The sequence below is a fragment of the Pelobates fuscus genome, chromosome 4, assembly GCF_036172605.1.
Source record: "Pelobates fuscus isolate aPelFus1 chromosome 4, aPelFus1.pri, whole genome shotgun sequence".
NCBI lineage: Eukaryota > Metazoa > Chordata > Amphibia > Anura > Pelobatidae > Pelobates > Pelobates fuscus.
The window spans coordinates 179100749-179122816 of NC_086320.1; the positions used below are offsets into that span (position 1 = coordinate 179100749).

The following is a 22068-nucleotide window of genomic DNA, read 5'->3' on the forward strand; positions in this document are numbered from 1 at the left end:
CTCTTTAGCCACTTACCTTAATCCAGCGCCAGGCTCCCTAAGCGCTGGTGACCTCTCCTCCCCCTGCCGACGTCAGATCCGAATGCACATGCGCGCACATTCAAACCGCTCGTAGGAAAGCATTACTCAGTGCTTTCCTGAGGAATTCCAGCGTCTTCTCACTGTGATTTTCACAGTGAGAATCGCGGAAGCGCCTCTAGTGGCTGTCAGTGAGACAGCCACTAGAGGCTTGATTAACCCTCAGTGAAACATAGAAGTTTCTCTGAAACTGCTATGTTTTCAGCTGCAGGGTTTAAACTAGAGGGACCTGGCACCCAGACCACTTAATTGAGCTGAAGTGGTCTGGGTGTCTATAGTGGTCCTTTAAGGGACTTTTTTTTGTCGGACGTACCTTGTACGTCCTTGGTCCTTAAAGGGTTAAAGAATAGTTGAATGGTAGATTTTTTCCACAACAGCTATTTTGACTTACATTTTTTAATTCTATGGTCAGTTCTAGACTGTACACAGATTAGTGAAAGACTCACATGGTTATTCACTAAAGTGAGAATTGTCTGGTATTCAAAGTACATTTCTAATTAAAAGGCAGAATTTTTCCAGTTTAGCTATTTTGACCTTTTTTTTATTATTATTTTGACCTTTATTATTATTTATAATAAACATTACATTTGAAATTCACTTTGCATTTCCAAAATGTTTCACTTTACTTTTTTATTTATTTAAAATTGCCATTTATGTAGCGCCAACAGATTGCGTAGAACTTTACAATATTATGGAGGGGTGGGGGAAGGGGGGAAATTAACTATAAATAGGACAACTACAAGAAAACTTACAGGAACGATAGGTTGAAGAGGGCCCTGCTCAAACGAGCTTACAGTCTATTGGAGGTGGGGTATAAAACACATTAGGACAGGAAATAGCAATCAAATAAGGTGGGAGTGACACAGAGCTGGAGGAAAGAGTAGATGGCTGCCCTTTAGGAGAGAACAAGAGACAGGTATGTGAAGTAGAGGATTATATGGGAGGCCATAAGCTTTCCTAAAGAGATGGGTTTTAAGGCACTTCTTAAACGATTGACGACTAGGGGAGAGTCTGATGGCGGTAGGCAGGTTATTCCATAGGAAGAGAGTCGCCCGTGAGAAGTCCTGCAAGCGTGAGTTGGCCGTACTTGTACGAACAGTGGACAGGATAAGGTCACGGGCAGAGCGGAGAGACTGAGAAGGGGCATACCTATGGATCTGTGAAGAGATATAAGAGGGGCTAGAATTATTCAGTGCTTTATAGGTATGGTTTAGCACTATGGATTGACTCCTATAGGATAAAGGGAGCCAATGTAAGGACTGACAGAGGGGTGAGGTGTGAGAGGACCGACTAGAGAGGAAAATCAGTCTGGCGGCAGCATTCATTACAGACTGTAGTAAATAACCATGTCGGTATATGTCTATTTTTTACCATGGGATCAGACAAAATGGGACAACCGTTGCAATTTGTAATTATGTTTGCAAACCAGTAGAAACTATTTATTAGAATACAATTTATTTTGCTTTTCCTTAGTACATGCCCCATTATATAAAAGTTTGTCTTAAAAATTGTATCATTTGCTTTAAAATAAAATTTCTTAGCAAAGCGCTTCCGCATGTTACTGAATAAATAATTATTGTTCACTATTATATGTATTTCAGCAGTTTATATATATATATATATATATATATATATATATATATATATATTATAAATCATTGTTTAACTTCACATATGTTGCAGTTTAAATGGCAAATATTGTATCTCGTCATCTCCTACTTTTTTCTGCAGAATCTTCCTGAAGGGTATTGACAAGATCTGATAAAAAATAAATACCTACAAGTGAATTCTGTCCTCCAGACAAACCAGCTATTGGTACATATTCTGTTATGCACAACAATAAATCCACTTCTACAACTTGGCTCATCCTTTTTCTTAAACCTTTCTGTTAAGGTTTTTGAACATGAAGCCTAAAGTAGATATTTCTCAGAAATCTATATCTAAAATACACTTTGCTCTTGTACGATAAACCAGTTTCTAGTATTTGCAAAGTTTACATATTTTAAAACAAAACGAGACTTCTGGAAGGAACATTTTTACTTTGTGCTTGTTCTTACTTAAGAATATTGCATGAGCATTGTTTGGGCAAGGGGCCACTGTTTGACTCTGCATGAAGCATAGAGTGCTGCCAAGCTATAGAATTTTTTGTAGAACTTCAGAACATTTGAAAATGCTCCTTTTAGGAAAAATGTGCTTTGGCAGTTGCTGTTAGCTACTGTATCCAAAAATGAATTGTTAAGTACAGCCATTTATATACACACAAAAAGTGGATGCTTTTCTAAAATTAAAAGGAATAATCAAGGTATTTGCTAATGGACACATCTTTCAAAACATCACATTATTTATATGCACTATATTCAGGGGGATGAAAGTGTGATAAATATATATTATTTAGGCACAAAACTTACAGACCTCTGTGTGGGTGATATCATTTATGCAGCACATGCGAAATGTATATTTAATAAATAGAGGCTTCTGGAAAAGCACGGGGTGACATCATTTACTACTACAAACTTCATCAATATGGCCTTACAGCATGAAATTGCCAAAGTTTTTAATGTTATGCTTACTTAGCCATAAATTTAACAAAAATACATTTGTGAAAAATTAAATTTAAAAATTCAAGTAATTCTTGTAATCTGCAAAATGCCACCCCTGTCAAAGTGCCGCCTGGAGCCATGGCCCCATTGGGGCCTATGGATGGGCAGGTCCTGCCCCTACAACATACATATTTTACATAGTTTAGTGGCATAGTCTGTGCTTGATATTGCAGTCTGCCTGTAAATAATCTCAATGGGACAGTGCAGGTCCAGAGAGCACTGACATTGCAGGCCAGCAAACCAATTACTATTTCACTCAGTGGTGGGATAGCAAAAGCCCTGCACAAATCCTGCCTTCCTACAATACTCTGTATATCTCATTGTTTTTAACAGAAGTATAGCACTATGAACTCACAATTCCTATATACTAGTGCACAGGGGGCAAGTGCACTCCTACCTCTTACCATCACTACCCTGTGTGGTACCACAGCACTTCCTAAAGGATTTGTTCCCCTCAGCATAAACAGGTTTCTACATAGATTCAATCCTGAGCCCAGCCATTAAAGGACCACTATAGTGCCAGGAAAACAAACTTGTTTTACTGGCACTATATAGTTCTTAGGACCCCCCCCCCCCCACCCTCATGGCCCACCTCCCGCTGTAGTCCTTAGGGCCCCCCACCCTCATGGCCCACCTTCCTCTTACCTTAATCCTGCGCCGGGCTCCCTCGGCGCTGGTGACCTCTCCTCCCCCTCCAATGCTGGCTTCCAAGTGGAGCCGAATGAGCATGCGCAGCAAGAGCCGCGTGTGCATTAAAAACGCCCATAGGAGAGCATTACTCAATGCTTTCCAATGGACATCAGCATCTTCTCACTGTGATTTTCAGAGTGAGAATCGCGGAAGCGGCCTCTAGTGGCTGTCAGTGAGACAACCACTAGAGGCTGGAATAACCCTGCAGTGTAAACATTGCAGTTTCTCTGAAACTGCTATGGTTTCAGCTGCAGGGTTAAAACATGAGGGACCTGGCAACCAGACCACTTCATTGAGCTGAAGTGGGCTGGGTGCCTATAGTGGTCCTTTAACTAGTAGCACATTTATCAGTGTATCCAATACATATGAACATGTGTGCACATGTGCATAATCATCCTACTGATTTCTTTATCTGACTGGACCTTCTGATGTCACATGTGTTACTGATTTGTTCAAGTTGCAGGAAAAGCCATGTAAATAATTTGGAAGGTTTTTTTTTTCTGAAATGCTGCTTAAATCAAAATCATACTAATGAAAATGGAGAGAAATGTATTTTTGTCTTGTCTCTTTTTAAAAGCAGACAGTGGTACAAACTTAAATGAAAGATAATCAATTGAAAGCAGACGGGAGGAATTTCTGAGAACAGGACAAAAATAAAAGATAGCCACAGGAACCCAGGGGAATTTGCAGTTCACTTGTCACCCACAAATATATGCTTTAGAAATTAAATCAATAGAGCTCTGTGCTGTCACTAATCAATTCAACTTTGTGCTGTCACTAATCCCTGAATTCTCTAATTCACTCATCTCGAATCTTGATTGGATGCTAGAATGCACGAACAAGACACAATATCGGAACAAATTTCAAATTCAGGGAAAATGCATGTCAACTCCAAAAATCTAAACAATCTAAACAGCCAAGAATGCGTATTTGACTGCTGATTTTGTGATTTTTTTAAGATTGGTATGCCCTTCTTAAATTGGTTATTTACTACAGGTAATTTTCAAAGTGATTTCAAAGCAAAATTTAAATTTAAGGCCAGAGTTTTAGGAAAGCATATCTGACTTAGAGATTTCCCAGTTCAGCTGTCAGAAATTCACTTTGAATTTACAGTTCAGTGAATAACCCTGCTAGTGTAAACATGCTTTGTTTACATAACTATCTGTAATTTTAAAATCCTCAATATGACTATTGAGTATGGTGCACTTGTACCAAGTAAAGATATATATATATATATATATATATATATATATATATATAGATATATATTCTTTTTTCATTTTATTTTATTTTTTTTATAATAAACATAATGCTTGAAAAATATATAGAAGCACAAAAATGAATACACATACAGAAAACAAACACACAAACAAACAAACAAACAAACAAACAAACAAGAAAGAGGGTTAAAAGGGGAAAGGAGCATTTTTGTGTGGGAGGGCAGGGAATGACATTTTCATACATAGAAGTGTTTTCTCTGCTGGTTCAGGGGGCTGTTTTAGACAAGGCTTCACCTTGTAGGAGATCATACAAATACAATGTCAGAGTTCAGCTAATGTGCAATTATGGCATCTAAATGTATGCGTTGACACAATTCTGATGAGTACAGCGAATGTGGCAAACTGCTGATTAATAATTTTCTCCAACTTTTATTTTCAATTCAGCTGTCTAGATTATTTTTGTAATCTCGGTGTGCAATCCTACCTGCTGGAGCACATGCTCTCACATCTCAATGGGGGATTTCCTAATACTGCTGACAGTTGGAAAACATCTTACTGAAAACATTAGAACAGTAGTGTCAGTTTTTTAATTTGAGGGCTAGCTACAAACAGGGTCTATCTTTAAATTGAGAAGATTATTAATGGTAAATGTGAAGCGGCATTGTATATAAATTAAAAATATAAAGTTAAGATACCTGCTGCAACCAACTCAGTCAGTATACTTAATTTACAACACTTTAGCATTGTTATAAAAAAAAACAAAATAACATATTGATGTGACACCTCGGATACATTGTACATGCATATTAAATCAGAAGAGATGCATTCCAAATATTTAGCAATAATATTCAAAAGAAGGAATAACAGGAACACAGGTCGACCATATACATTAAAACACAGGTGTAATATAAATGCAATAATAAAGGCATTGCTCTAACTAAGGTTACCCCAACAATACTCCAATTTTCTCAGATCTTCCATAAAATCCAACTCGAGGACCAAAAATTTAAACAGCTGACTAAGCATCACAGGAGATGTAGTGCATCATAGTTATGTATGATGAAAGCCAAGTTTTCACTAAAACATGGGTGCAACGTAGCCTCCGATGTGCTGTAACTCAGCAATAATAAATCAATACTTAATTAGTTACTGAGCTGAAGAGAGGCAATGTTGGGGTCATTATCGACTAATGACTGAGAATCATTACATATTTTATTATTTAATCCATATATTGTGCTGGGGAAATGGCTATTACCCACATTTATAATTAGTTATTCATTTTTTTTTAATACTTCTGATCAAACGGACCATTGAGGGACAAATACATTGAGGAACAAATGGTTTGTGTGGCCAGAGCATACAAAAAAACAAGTGTGCAAATACACAGCTCATCATATATATATATATATATATATATATATATATATATATATATATATATATATATATATATATATATATATATATATATATATATATATATATATATATATATAATGTTTATTTGACTATTATAACATATAAACTGAGAAATTAGATTTATCAAATGTTGTGCTATTGAAAAGGACACTCAAAATACCATAACAACTACAGTTTATTGTATTTGTTGTGGTGCTAAAAAGCTGTCCATACAAAGTTACCTTTAAATAATCTGCTATTTTCATCATTTTTTGCTAAATCTCTGGTACCAAAACAAGGGACCCATACCCATTTTGGATAGGTCCCCCATTTAACTGCCCAGGTGCTTGCATGGAGAGAACACTCACTATCTACACATGCCTTTTAAGTTAGCATACTGCATATACACTGTATAAGCTGTAAATGTATACTGGACTTGTAGATTAGTTTTCTTCCAAACTGCAATTCATCCAGGTTTAGTAGCCAAACCACCAAACAAACAGAACGCGCGATGGCCGAGGGTGTCGTTTTGATTTATAATTCTGAATTCTACCCATGTCACATGAAAAAAGAGATTATTGATAGGAGAAAAGATGATGGTTGGCTGGGGTAGAGTTACTAAATAATACATTTATTCACAGATCAAGTGAGAAGTGAGCAATAGATTATCCCTCTGTTGGTTAATTTTCTCATTTGATCTGTGAACTAATTATCGAGAAAACGCTCCAAACAATGTATATTTAAATTAGGTATATATTTGGAAGTACATTGATTGGCCCATTTTCGCACCATTTTGGTTCATCTGATTAATTTCCCAAACCAGTTTTTTGTTACCGAAATCCTGCCAAATCAACATACGGCCAAAATGAAATAACTTTTTATTTACAGAAATAAATGCTTCGGCTGAAACAAACTTTCTTGTAGTGCATAAGTCTAATGCATACACTCTACATTGATGCTGCCCAACTCACATTGATGTGCTTGTATAAAGTCTAACTAACTTGCCTCTTGAAAGCTATTCTTTTGCTTTACTGCCAATCAAGAGGTTCTAGCTATACTGCAATAGCTGCCTACTATACTGATTTGCCTTGACCGCTGCCTGTCATTGGCAAGTCTCTAGTCTAAATCAGTTTCTCTGCAAAGTTTTATCCTGAGCTACATTTGCACAAATTATTGCATATTTTAATCTATTTTCAATTTAATCCCTTTGTTCTTCTAACCAGTTCTTCTAGCCGCTGGTTTGTGCAGTGTTCCAGGTTAAACTTCAAGTGACCACCTTTGGGACAGAGTGTATATCACCATTATTACCAATTACTCTTGCATCCGCTAAGGATCATGAGTCATCATGTATCTAGGGCAGATATGAAAAAACGTGCACTCAAGGCTCAAGCCCAGAGATATGTTTGCACCAAGGTATTGCATCAACGTGTCTTGGAAGTCATTGATAGATATGCGATATTCATTTAGAATGCATTGTGACCAGTGAATTCATACAGATACTAGAATGTCTAAAAATGATGCTCCTCAGTGGCCTGAAAATTCATCTTTTTATATTTTTCTTCTTTACTTTAATCTTCATTCACTATTTTGAGATCAAATGATAAAATTCTGCAGCTGGATTGATCAAACGCAAGGAAGATCAAATACTGGAGTAAGACGATGAGCTGCAGAAACTGCTATACTCTACAAAACAATACCAGTGCTGCATTGAAATTACCTATACAGCACATTTGTTTTAGAATGGACCACATGAAAAAAAGTTCAAGACATTAAGAGACAATGATATACTGGAATAAGAAAGCATGAGTGAATGAAACTAAATTGAAGCATTTTACAGACATCCTAAGTTTTTATTGATAACCTTGAAATGGGGACAGATCGATTGGAAAACCAATACAGATGCAGCATTTGTAAACTGCTTTTTAAATTATCATGGGATCCTTTATTATTTTTGCAATGAAGCCTCCTACAAACTCTTGCTTGAAGCAATAGTAAAATAAAAATCTATTGCTTCTATAAAATTCTGATTGGTAATAACTAGATTGACTCTGTTTATTATATCGCCACTTTCCAACCAGGCTTAAACTTTTATGTCATTATACACTTTGCATTTTTATTTAAGATAAAAATTCAATGAGAACAGGTATACTAAAATTGTATATCGTTATGTGCAATAGTTTACCCTTTTGCTTGAATGTTTCAAATTGAAACGCTTATTTTTTTTTACTAAAAATAAATCCACGTCTGATTAAAATTAATAGTTATACAAGTAAACAGATATCAAGTGGTTCAGTATAATAATGGAAACAAATATGTGTGAATTATGCAACGGCTTTTTTTAAACTTACGTCTTATTTAATGTGTATATACTCATGCTGCATACAACTATAGGAAGATATAGACAAATATACTATCTTATTTTCACCTTGCAATATATAATATATAAGGGTTATGCAGTAAGTGATAGTAACAATGCAGTAGCTGATATAGAAATATAGAAACATAAAAGGTGAAGAACCAATCGGCATATCTAGTCTGCCCAATTTTCTAAATACTTTCATTAGTCCCTGGCCTTATCTTATAGTTAGGATAGTCTTATACCTATCCCACACATGCTCAAACTCCCTCACTGTGTTAACCTCTACCACTTCAGCTGGAAGGCTATTCCATGAGTCCACTGCCTTCTCTGTCAATATCACAATGTTGTAAATGAGGCTTCACACAGCATGTGCCCAAGTGTCCATGTGCACACGGATGCAGTCACATAGCTCAGTATCTCTCTTAGACCTTGTGAAAATAAATGGAGAGTTGAATAGTGTATTTACATGGAGTGTGTACATGTCATACAAAATTTTGAATCATGACCTGAGAAATGAGCATACATTTTTATGGTGCCTGAATGTCCCCTTTCACTGATGTGACTATGATGTATGTTAGACACAGAAACAGCAAGACAATAACAACCAGCTGGACCGACAATAACATCTGGACTCTCTATGGAACACAACAACTGGACCACAAAAACTTGATTCGGTACACAGAAAAATATATAGTGTAGAGGACTCAGGATTAACCTAGTGTTCGTACGCCTATGATCATACATTAGAAACTAGTCAGGAATACTATATTGTATAGTGAAAGGCTACAATAGTGACTTTTGGTTCTGTTAGGTAGCATAAAGACCTCTGTGAACTCAGACAGGCTGGTGGTCTAGGATCACCGGCTCTCTATTTACGTATACATCACTCCCATACATTATTGTGTTCAATAATTATGAAAGAAATGTAAGAGAACAAAATTAAATGTTTTGGGGTTTTCAAGTTTAAACGCTTACAAGAACAACCACAGAGCACTTATTTATTTCACTTCACCATTATATATACATATGCGTCTAGTGCCAGATAAAGGTTTTTATGACCCGTTAGGACCTGAACTCTTCATTGGCTTAGTCACAGAATTTACAAATTAAAAAAGAAAATGATAAATAGCAATGTAAATATTTCATTATCTTTGGAGTATACCTTTGTTCACTTTGTGTATAGTCCAGCCTGATGTAGTTAGTGAACTTTTTAATTTCCACTCCTTTTGCATCTCTCTTTCTCATAATTTCCCTTTTATGGCATGTGTATTTTTTTTTTAAATTAAAGGGACCCTAAAGTAACCCAAACCACTGCTGCTTTAGATGTAGTCTATCCCTGCAGACATTTTGTTGCCTAGGAACATCTCTAGTGTCAGTCTTACAGATGGCCACAAGATATAATGCTTGCTGTGTCACTGTGAAGCACCTAGTGCCCTGCATGGAGGCGCTGAACATTCCCCCATAGAGATGCATTGATTCAGCAGCTGAAGTAGCTGCTACCCGGGATTGTAGCACTCACTAATTTCAGGCAGCACAGCGATCTATAAGACTCAATGCCAGTAAAAAGTCCTCCACTTAATCCCTACACGTGGCTAATACTTATATTATCCCTAAACCTTAATCTCTACACACTACCTTATTTCCTAATACTTAGTCTAACTTCAACCATAGCCCTAACCCAAACTCTAAACCTAACACACTAACCTCGTCCTCAGCCTGAAAAAACAATGCCATATGTAAGGGACATAACAACAGAGTGTGGGCCAAGTGAAAAAAAATAAAAAAATAAAAATATAAATATATATATATATTTATTTGTGTTCAGGGCATAGAAAGCCGTAATGACAGTATATAACAAATATAACTTATACCTTATGATAACATAGAAAATATGAACAGTCAGTTGTGGGGTGCCGAAACCGATGATGCAGTAGGCCTGTAATAAAGAGGGCCCACCCTGGGTATTGTTGTTATTGAGGGGAGCAGAGGGAGGGATAAATCGCCAGACCATCAATGGTAATGAGGAGGGGCCTGGTGGTCCTTAAGTAGGAATATCATGCCCCTCCCACAACTACAGGCCCAGCTTTCCATATATATATATATATATATATATATATATATATATATATATAATTTTTGCAATTTGTTTAGAAATAATAATTATAAGTGGCAAAAGGTATGTAAAGTAAGCAGGCTGGTCATATTAATTGAATACTGTGTTTAAGGTAGCTAAGAAAGATGCCTAGTAAGCGTGATATCATTAGTAATATTAGATAATATTAAATAATGACAGGATGCACACAAAACATTTCTTTGTGTTAGGACTTAAACTAACTCAGCAAGACCACCAATAGTGCCTGTTTATGTCTCCAAATGCTGCAAGGGAAATCTGTTCTAAGTATCTCTGAGACATATATCTGGTTTTCAGTTTCACTGTCTGGATGAAAAGCTTCCCCCATCTTTTATTGGCACTAAAGATGTGAATGAAAACATCTGAAAGGCTACAAGAGTGACTTTTGGTTCTGTTAGGTAGCGTGAAGACCTCTGTGAACTCAGACAGGCTGGTGGTCTGGGAGCATCGGTTCTCTATTCACAAATACATCACTCCCATACATTAGTGTGTTCATTAATTATGAAAGAAATCTAAGGGGAACAAAATGAAATGTTTTTGGTTTTTCATGTTATTAACGCTTACAAGAACAACCACAGGGCACTTATTTATTTCACTTCACCATCATTCAAAAGCTTTTTATAAAAGTAACTGTCACAGACATACAGACTTATCTACTTTATCACAACCTTAAAAGCACATAAACAGCATTTTTCTTTTGACTCATGGTGAGCGTGTGTGTTAACGCAGTGATGCATTTGCTAACCTTCCAGAAGAATTGGACCTGGTAGTGCCATCCCAGGTTTGGGCTCATATCCCACTATCCAAGGTTGGTTCCCTGACGTTCCTCTTCCAGGAACACTAGGGAAATGTCCCCAGGAAGTGCAATGCAATGCATCGTTACACACACTTGCACCGTGATGAATGTTGTCACTCAGGACCAGGCATAGAGTACTTCAACAGTGCTCTGTGGGTGGTCTGCCATGGCTGGGGCTGGTGAGGGTGCAGCACAGTGAGATGAGTTATTCCTTATTGTTGAGTGTTCTTATGAATATTTTGAATATACTTTTACAATGCAGACTTTCATGCCTGGTTGATGGTGTATACCATTTGTTACCGAGCAATAAAATCAGAGAGCGATACTGGATTTGTGTAGATTTCAAGCTTACTTTACAGTCCCATTAAAATTAGCCAATTAGTAAATGAAAATGTTCATTGTTAATAGATAATGTAAAACTGACCTTATCCTTTTATCCTATCTTTGTATATTTAAGGAGACACAAAATAAAGTTAGGCTTGATTTGAATGTCCTAAATTGACTTCAAATTAAGCCTTTTTTTATTGTATATTGTCCTAAATACCGCAAAAATAGAATATTTTGAAAATAATCCATTTGATTAGCATCAGATACAGTATGTTTTTAAGAGGTTTTAGGAGAGAATTATGGTTAATAAAACCATGTGAAGTAGCGATGCCTTTTAATAAATTCACAGAACTGTTAAACTGTAACAATTAAAAGAGCTTTTTGGCCACACTAGGGAAAGAGATCCATATTTAATCCTCCAATAAAGGTGTATATAAAGAGGCTTAGAAGTAATTATTTCTTTCTTTTGAAAGGAATTGCATTTTATTATGGGGCTTGCTAGCAAAGTATGAAAGCAGACCACACCTGCTGATATGTAATACGCTTTTTGGATAGGCAGCTTGTATAATACATCTGGGGTGAACATCTCCGTAGCATAAAAATAAGGATGTCCTTGGAGTTAAAAGTTCATCAGTGATGTTTTTGCTTGTCATAAAATTGATGATTCAACGATAAAAGTATGATTCAACGATGTATGACTGTCTTATGTCATGCCGCATCGCTTGTAGTTCTTTGAAAAGCATTCTAGCTAGCAGGGTTATTTTAAAATGCTGTCTCTTCAGTTAAACACTCCCCCCCCCCTCCCCCCCCAAACGCACACACACTGTGTTCATGGACAATACATTAAAATATTAACTAGGGTGTCAATTTACTAAAGTCCGAATGGCCCCCTATTGAATGGGGCAAAAATAATCAGTGCAGTACAGATTTTGCAGAGCAAGCTCCATATGAGTCTGACTTTGGTTTGATCTATATCAGGGCTGTCCAACCTGCGGACCTCCAGATGTTGCTGAACTACAACTCCCATGATTCCCTGGCTATCTGTTTCATTGAAATAATCATGGGAGTTGTAGTTCGGCAACATCTGGGGGGCCGCAGGTTGGACAGGCCTGATCTATATGCAAAACATACAAAAATGGAGAATATAAGGTAAAGACCTCTCAATATACACAAAAAGACCAAATAAAAGCCACCCACAGGTGGAGGACACACAAATCCTAAGAGTTCATTCAGACAAAAAATTTTTTTTTAGTAAATAAGCCCTGATTTGTATTAATCAGGTCCGATGTGCTCATGTGTTGCAGGACCTAGGCAAAAATGTCAATTTGGGAGCATGCTGTATTGGATCACTTTTCCCAGATCAGGTCAACTACGAGTTCTCAACAAAACATTGAGTTAACATTGGGATTCTGCAATTGGATGCATCTTGAAACACTCTCCAATGATGGACACTTCACATTGCGTGATATTGTTCTTACATTACTTCATGAACTGGTCCTCTGTTGTTTGAATGCAAAAGAATATCTTATGATCTTGGCATGCTAAGTGCATTTGTCAAATAGGAAAAGAGACAATGATCGACAAATCTCTTGACATTAGCACTACACCCCAACAATAGCTATGAATGGCGCTCTCATTGCCAGTATCTGCATGACACATAACTATTTCTATGACAGTTATTGTTTTCATTTGAGTCAAAATGCAGAAGAGGCCTACAAAGTCTGTGTGCTCCTTGCTTTAGCCAAATAATCACATTACCAAACCCTGCGTTTGGGCTGATCATACAGATACAAAATTAAGTTATTTATGAAAACTAGCTAAAAATTTTTCGAGAATGGCAAGGAAGTAAATCCCCAGCTGTTTCTGAACTACAACTCCCATGTTGCTTTGCAAGCAGGCAGATAAAATGTGATCGTTAAGGTAAAAGTAGGAAAATAATGTGGAATGGTACTTTGTTGAAAAAATAAATAAATCTCAGACAAGCCTCCTTTTATCTCTTCCTCACTTTGCCTCACAAACAAACTAAAAACGGAGGCAGACGATAGTGAACTCAGTTTTATTATGGCATTGATCCTTGTTCCTATATGCATGTGTGTATTAGCTGTCAGATGGCTGCATGTCTTCTGCTGTGGAAGACTGTAGGCAGTGTATTTTGGATTTGAGCTGCCAAAGGCACGACTAAATTTAGTCGCCCCCCTACGCTAAATTTGCCCCACCAATTTGTGTCAAGGACACTTTTTTGACTGACAGACACATGCCCACGTTGATACTTGCACTGATGTACACTCACTGACAGATACACAGTCATTGGCACACACACTGTTTAACCAACACACACTTTCACTGACATACCCTCTCTGACACACACACACACACTCTCAGATACACATACACTGACATACACTCACTGACAGACACACACTGACACACTCACAGACACATGCATCCTCACTGATTTGGCACACTCTGACAGACACACACCTTTACTCACTCATGGACACACACTGACAGCCACACGCACTCACTCACAGACATACACACACTGACAGACACACACACTCACTGACAGACAGACATACACCCACACACACACATTTTCTCATACACACCAATTATTCATATTTTTTTATTATTGAAATCCACCCTACCTTTGGAGAGCTGGAATGGATCCTGTCCCTGACTGCTGCTTGGCTGGCTGGGTAGGCTCCTTCCTGTCTCTGCTGGGGCTGCTGGCTGGGCTGGCTCTGCTGGCTGTGCGGGCGCTGGAGTGGAGGCGGCGAGGGAACTGAGATCTCCTTGCTTAGCTCCCTCGCACACCACTTAGTGATGCTGGGGCCGGAGTGAAGTCATATTTCAGCTCTAGGCATCACAGAAGGGTGCACAGGGAGCAAGAAGAGCTAAGGACAGTGCTCCCTTGCTACCCAGATAGAATATTAATAGTTTAAAACCTCAGAGGGGCCTAAGGTGGCCAGCCGGCCAGCTCTTGGGCTTTTAAGGAAATTAGGCAAACAAGTCATTTGCCGAGGCACTTGGGGCAGCATTTTTTTTGCCGCCCCCCTGAAAGTGACGCCCTAGGCAAATGCCTAGTTTGCCTTAGGGTAAATACAGCCCTGACTGGAGGTGGGGGATGCATTCATACAGTGACAGAACTAATGCAGAAAGGATAGATCCTCAACTGCTGTACAACTCCGTGATGCTTTATTAGCTGGGGAATTATCATTTGCGCATCCTTACAGGATTGATAATTAACAGTAACCTCAAATGCTACTGCTTTCTTATTTCTTTCAGTAACAAAGCAATGGTAATTGCGCTCTGCTCATCCATTTGGCACTGAAAAGGTTAACAGACAAGATGCAATAATAATAAAATAAAAATCTGACATGTGTAACAAATTGAGTCTTTCATTAAAAGGATACAGTAAATCAATGCCTATTGCACCATAAATCTACTCCTCTTTGTGGTCTGTCTTTCTCAAGAACCAAATAACTACACATTAAGATACCGTAGAGCACTATTAGAAACCATTGACTATTTGAGCAATTACATCTAAGAAGGTATTTCTCTTGGCAGAGGCTAATCTGGTAAAGTAACATATCAGGATGAAATTAATTTAGAATTAAAAAAATATATATTTATTTCATTACACTACCTTATTTTGTTACATAGTACTTAAATCTCAGAAGTAAACAACATATTTAATTTTTTGTAAAGATAATAGAAAATAGAAAATAAAAAAAAATCATAGGAAGAGTTATTCACTAAAGTGAGAATTATCAGGAATACATTTCAAATTTAAGGCCTAAACAGTTAACCTGGATAAAATCTCCAAACCAGCTATGATTTCAGTTTGGGTACTTTGGCCTTAAATTTGAAATATACTCTGAACTCTCTTCGAATGTTTGACAATTCTCCCTTTAGTGAATAACACTGTTACCTTTGAAATTATTGCAATTGCCACAACCCCCAATCTGTGAAAATTGTGCAAAGCGCTCTCACCAAGTCACACTCAAGTAACTTCATATAATCCCTGCTAAATTAATCCTACGAACAGCACTTTATAGGCAATGGATTCTCGGAGTTGTAGTTTAATTTTCAGCTCAGTACAATAGGAAGTTACACTTCCAGAAACCCATTACACACAGCAGTATTTTTGATGCAAAAAAGATGAACACTACAAATTGAGAGGCAGGAACTATAATGGTGAGCTTGCTAAAAACTATTAAAATAAAATAATATTAAATTAAAATATCAACAATACAAGAATAAACGTTTTTTAAAAAAAAGACACCCAGCACCTACATGGAATATGTGAGTGTGCCTGGAGTGCCACCTTTAAGGGACACTCTAAGCACCAAAACAACTTTAACAAAGAGAGGGGGGGATACAGTGCTCACTCAAATGGCAACAGATTATGTTAATTTGATACCCTAACAATTCAAGGTAGATAAGGTAGAAAACAAGAAAAAACAAGTTTGCGCAAAGTATAAATTGAAATAAGTATGGATCTATCTATCTATCTATCTATCTATCTATCTATCTATCTATCTATCTCTCTCTCTCTCTCTCTCTCTCTATCTATCTATCTATTTATCTATCTATATATATATATCACTATTTGGTTTTAATATATATATATAAATATTAAATATATATATAAATATATATATTAAAACCAAATAGTGATAGAAATAACTACTTAGATATACTTAAAAAGTCCCAGAGGAATAAAACAATGGTCTTTTTTTCTATAAGCCTTTGAGGAGGAGATGCTTTAGTGTAGTTCAGTCAAAATTCCTCCTTGGTGTTCAAATAAATTAGATTTTGATTGAGGTAAGGAGTTCTGTTATTGGCAACCCATGTAAAATAGAAGCAGAAAAGAAAAACCAATGGTGCCACCCAATATGTTCAATATCTCAATAATGTGAAGAAAAAGAAAAAAGAATACACTCAAAAGGACAAAGCCTCCAATCAACTCTTAGATAAGGCTCTGAGTGGTACAATCCCCACTCAGGGATGATACTGGAATTTTTATCTTGGGGTGTTCACAGTGGAAGCGGCATATGAAAGAATAAAAAGAGGGTATAGTGCTCACTGTTTCAAACCAATAAAAGTATGAAAATTACTCACAATTTCAAGAGCACCTTATGCTCAGTGATATCAGCTTAGGTGGAATGAGCCCCACCGAAGATATATATGACTAGAGGTAGATGTTGTGATAGTCCCTGGAGACCATACTGGGTTGCACTACTGGTTTTTCTTTTCTGCTTATATTTTACATTAGATGCCAATAACAGAATTCTCTATCTTGATCAAAACCTAATTTATTTGAATTCCAAGTAGGACCTATGACTGATCTACACTAAAGCATCTCCTCCTCAGAGGCTTATAAAAAAAAAAAATACCCCCTTTTTTATTCCTCTGGGACTTTTTAAGTATATCTGAGTTATTTCTATCACAATTTGGTTTTAGTGTATACATATATATATAGAGATGTCCCGAACAGTTCACCGGGAACTGTTCGCCAGCAAACATAGCTTGTTCGCAGTCGCCGCGGCGATGTTCGGTCCGCCCCCTATTCGGCATGGAGGTGGGAGGGTCTGGGAGGGAGGGTCTGCTGCTGATTGGCTGGAATGTGTCTGCTGACTGTGAGGTACAGGGTCAAAGTTTACTCAATGATGATGAATAGGAGGCGGACCGAACATCGCATATGTTTGCCCACCGCGGCGACCGCGAACAAGCTATGTTCGCCGGCGAACAGTTCCCGGCGAACTGTTCGGGACATCTCTCTCTCTCTATATATATATATATATACTTCCAAATGTCCTGCACTCACTACTCCCGGTCTTTATGCCTCGGTGCAATCTCCGGACCTTGTATACAATGTCCTGATGGAGAGCACTCACAGGACTCCAAAATATTTCAAAAGTGCTTTTTATTTCAGCAATCAATGTTCAAATACAAAGTGTCAATGTTTCAGTCCAACCTGATAAAAGTCCGGTTGGACTGAAACGTTGACACTTTGCATTTGAACATTGATTGCTGAAATAAAAAGCACATTTGAAATATTCTGGAGTCCTGTGAGTGCTCTCCATCAAGACATTGTATATATATATATATATATACATCCATACTTATTTCAATTTATACTTGGTGTAAACCTGTTTTTTATTGTTTTCTACCAAAACAACTTTAGACTTTAGACTTAATTATCTGTCATTTAGGAGTTAAATAACTTTTATTTCTGTTTATGCAGCCCTAGCCACACCTTCCCTGGTGGTGACTCATCATGGTCACCTGCATGAAAAACTGGTTTCATTTTAAATCAGTTTTGAAAGCACAGGGTGTATGCTTTAGAAGTTTTTATCTCCTGCTCTGGTAATGAAACTTTAATTAAACACAGGAGACTTCTGCAGGCTCTAGCAGTCTATTACCAGACACATAGATATATATATTTTTAAATTAAACACAGTGCAATAAAGGAAGTTTAAACATTAGATCTCTCTTTACGGGAAGTGTTTAGGAAGGCCGTATGTGCAGACGTGTGTAGCTAGAGCTATATATACAAAGTGATTTAACTTCTAAATGGTAGAGAATTGAGCAGTGAGACTGCCTGGGTATAATCGTTACACCAAAACCACTTCATTAAGCTAAAGCTGTTTTAGGGCCCATAGTGTGCCTTTAAGTTTTTTTTATGTAGCATCAGCCTCAGCAGCAGAATCTTTGTTGTATAAAATATGACTGTATAAGTAGTAGTAGAAGAACGGAGCCCAAGCAATACTGAGGGATTGGATAGATGGCACAGAATCCCTGATGCTTTTCCTTCACTATTCCAGGCTGTGTCTTTTAGAGCAGCAAGTTGAATCAAAGAGATTATATGACATGTGCACCCCCCCTAGCTAGTACCCTAACCTCATCTTTTCATACAGCCAACAGCTCTGCTCCTTTGTACTTAATTCAAATAGGGCTTCTTCCATTGGAAATGAAAAGGGACAACCTCATTGATACCTTGTGAAAGATTGTGTGCAAAATACAAAACAGATACCCCTTGCAATTACCCTGAAGCTATTTGAAATAAATCCAATTAATAAATTGGATTTCTGCATATCTGTTAAGGAACTGTTACTCATTCATTTCTGCCTCGGAGCTTGGATTCATAGTCAAAAAAGCATATATATACATAAAAGAAAATAATGAAGTGCTTATTTGATTTAAGTTCAGGGAACACATAACGAGCAATTCACTTCTGAAATCCCTGAATCTGCCATGTAATGGAGTGTAATGTAAGGAGGATGTCTCCTCTGTACATACCCTCCAGCAAAAGCAACATTTTTAATCCCAATTAGTATTTCAGAGAAAGTGTTTTCTCCCTTCTCAGCATAGTAAATCGGAATTATGTGTACATGAATGGGAGACAATCAGTCTCATTATTCAGCCTCAGCTAAGATAGGAGAAATAGACATTTCCATCAAGCTGTCACAAAAGGTGAGGAGGAAATTAAACTCTGAAAAAAAATGTAGCAAGAGGGCTCGTTAATGTCTCAATAAATAAAGCAAGTGATTTAGAGATCAGTATAGTAAACTGAGCAGTATTTCTCTACATGCTGCACAATGCGGCTTCCTTCCTTAAATCAGACTACAAATTCAATATAGTGTCATTAAATTATTTCCTTTTGATTACACGGCTGTGTTAATTTATTACTATCAGGTGCAAAGCTTGTATAAACCTTGGCATACATCTGTACTAGAGAGTCGAGATTATTATCGCTATGAACTTCCAATACATGGATGATACATGCAGAATCCAGGAAACAGAAGATGCCTATTTGATGCAGCCAAAGCAATATACAATTTGCATAATCTCGTAACTTCCCAAATACCAATGACATACCATGCATGTTATTATATGATGAAAGTTACCCTATCCTTGCCAATGAAGGGGTAAATAAATATTTTTAATAACATAGAAAATTCAATTTAAAAAAAAAAACAAAACATAGCAGTAGATGGTCATCTCTAAAATATAAATTACATAAAAATATCAGATGCACAAAAAAATAAGATATAAAGCTATCTGTGCATATGTTGCTCTTTAAACTAACGTAATTAGGGTTTGCTGGCCTCAAATTTGCAGTAATGCATATATCATCAATCAGGCATTTGTTTTCAGAGTAGGTTAAATAGAATTGCCTCTTACCTCTTTTCCTTTTTCCAAGTTCTTTTTATTATTTTCTGTAAGTGATCCTGCTTTCTCCACTAAGGATATTTCTAGTGCAAATCTGTCGGTTTCTGAAACGAAACAAGCACGGGAGCTTTGTAAGGTCTAACTAGCTCTAAAGGACAATAAAAGTAGTATTTTCACAGGCAGGCAACTTTCAGTGTGAATTGAAGATCAGGATTTCAAAAGAGCACACCAATCAGCGGTCTAGCTTTTAGATTGGTGCTCTGCCCCCTCATCCATCTCACCCCCTCCTGCTGAATCACTGAACAAGCCTTAGGAGACTTACGCAAGAAGTCATTCATAAGTAAAAAAAAAATTGAGGATACACTGCCTGTTCTCAGTAATGATCAAAAAGAGAATTAACTTAATATTTGGATATATCAAAATGAATAATGCATTAAGTAAAAAAAACAAAAAAAAACACAACTCAATTTAATCGAGCAGAAAAATAATTTGAGAAATAATATAAAGCAAACGAAGGCAAATGATTTAAAATCGTGTATGAACTAGTTTGCTACAGGTGCATTATATCATTACAAGAAAAATCGCACTCCTAGCTGTGATATAAGAGTTCTCCATATCCTATCCTTCCTAAATCTTTGTAATTATTGGAAGCTTACTGTACCTAATTAAAAGAACTGTTCTTTTAATGTCAAATACCCTGTTATGCAAATAAACAGTGCATCTGGGTTGCCCTTTTAAATCATTAATAATTGGGAATTACTGTGCTCCTTGAAGAGTCTGTCATTATTAGTTGCAGTTAGTAACATTTTGTTTATTTAGATTACTGTCAGATTATTGCTGGGGAAACTATACCGCAGTTGCATGCCAGCATATTATATTGTATTTATGAAAGTTATTTGGTCTTTAATCTTGATGAATCACAACATAACAATCTACAGGATATTAGTTAGAGAAATCCTATATCAGAGAAAATAAAATAAGGCAGACCGGAGTTTTTTTTTTAATGTCAGGTGATTTCTTTTTTTGTAATGGGGAAAAATGTTCAAGTTTGCGTCTAACTAAAGGCAGCTCAGTTGTAAAGTCACCTATTGTAACAAAGTCTGAAAGGTTGGTTCAAGTGAGAAATGACAAAAAAATGACCTATTCTTTAATACTACTATAGCCTGACACCTATTGACTAAGCAGCTGTGGGTCTGTAAATTAGGTCGGTTGTTCCAGTTGTGGACCTTAGTTTCATACACAGAGACAGACTGACAGCATTATGGGCAGCTTACCAAAATTAGGCTGTGGGCCTCTTGAAGGTAAACATAAACATATTAATGGGAAATTTTGGGGTGGGAATTATATCCTATATTTTAAAACTTTATTAGAATAATGCAGGAAAAAAATGCAAAATAAGTAAGTGGGAAAAAACACATATAAAAGTTGCCACAAATTTTCAGACAAATCACTGTTTAGTGGGCAGCAGATCTTCCCACGCCAGCAGACCTTCCCGCACCTACCCCCTTGCAGGCCTCGGTAGAGCCACATTCAACGTATGCATGGTCCTGGCTCAGGTCTCCCTCCTAGAAGGGGAGTAAAAGTTGTCACCAGAAAGCCAGGGGCAGAGTTACACCATCAAAAAATTTCAAATATATCAGATAGGGTTTTAAAATAAAATGCTGCTTAAATTCTACAAACTTCTAAAGCACTTCAGCTTGCTTTATTTGTGATGAGTGTGTCCTCTTTTTCATTGTACAAAAAAGGGAGATTTCAATATAAATTGGTAATTTTATAAATTAACTTTGTAATACTGTTTTTATCTTGGAGGAGCTAAACTCAAGAGGCAGAAAATTACCCAGAGCAGCTATCTTGGAAATTGTGTGATTCGATATCCACAGATAGTCTGGGCTGGAGAAGAAGGGGCGAGCTTGTAAAGTCTGCAGACAGCAGATCTTCAGCTTTTGCAGGCTGTTTTTATACATACCCCAATAAAAAAAATCATAATTAAATGCATGCATTTATTCATTGGGAGAATGTACCGGATCCCTGGTACCCTGACTGGGTACAATCACCAATCGCACTTCCTAGCAGTCTCCGAGTACCATAAGCATAAAGTTCTGACCGGTGGTTGCGGCCGGTCCCGGTCCCGTTCGGAAGTTCCATGCGACCAAAATACTGAACCTAATCCATAAGTATAACATGGAGCTTGTTCGCCTCATTCAGAGGAACGATCTCACCGAACAGCGCTCTTCCAGGATGTAAAGTACCGAACGCAGGTGGGATGGAAGTTCAGCGGTGTCTTTGCG

The 22068-nt window shown here is 37.1% G+C and overlaps 1 protein-coding gene across 1 annotated transcript in view; it reads right to left on the reverse strand.

Moving 5' to 3' along the window:
* Positions 1–22068, reverse strand: part of CDH20 (cadherin 20) — a 379311-nt gene that overhangs the window by 65473 nt on the left and 291770 nt on the right. Inside the window, exon 3 of the mRNA XM_063451824.1 lies at positions 19793–19884. The gene's annotated coding sequence lies outside the window, so the exon portion shown is untranslated. The remainder of the gene's footprint in view (positions 1–19792; positions 19885–22068) is intronic.